The sequence below is a fragment of the Trachymyrmex cornetzi genome, unplaced genomic scaffold (assembly GCF_001594075.2).
Source record: "Trachymyrmex cornetzi isolate Tcor2-1 unplaced genomic scaffold, Tcor1.1 scaffold343, whole genome shotgun sequence".
NCBI classification, from domain to species: Eukaryota; Metazoa; Arthropoda; class Insecta; order Hymenoptera; family Formicidae; genus Trachymyrmex; species Trachymyrmex cornetzi.
This window is the reverse complement of record NW_017298142.1, coordinates 87,403-87,809: the sequence shown is the minus strand read 5'-3', so window position 1 is coordinate 87,809 and position 407 is coordinate 87,403.

Below are 407 nucleotides of genomic sequence, written 5' to 3'. Positions count from 1 at the left end.
CATTATCCTACACGTCTTATCTTGTTTGACATAGTTTAAAGGCAGTTTCATAGCATGTCGGCCGTGTTTAGTACTCTCCTTAGCACCTTTGTCATACTGACTTAAGCCGGTTGGGCCTCTCTGATAAATCTAGGACTCTAGGGCGTTAGAGTCCGCTGGACGTAACAATACTATATATACGACATTAGTGTTCTGACCATATTGACCTCCGTATTTATCTGGAGACTTAATTAATTACCTTCAGGGTTATGTTCAGATTCCCACCTGAGTGCTACCCAGGTATCATTCCATTCTTGTTATATATCGAATGTTAACCCTTCCACCACACACGGGGTCCCAGGGACCCCAGTCCCGGTTCGCGCTTCGATTTGACCACCTTAATATTTGAAACGGGACTTGTGGCGCCC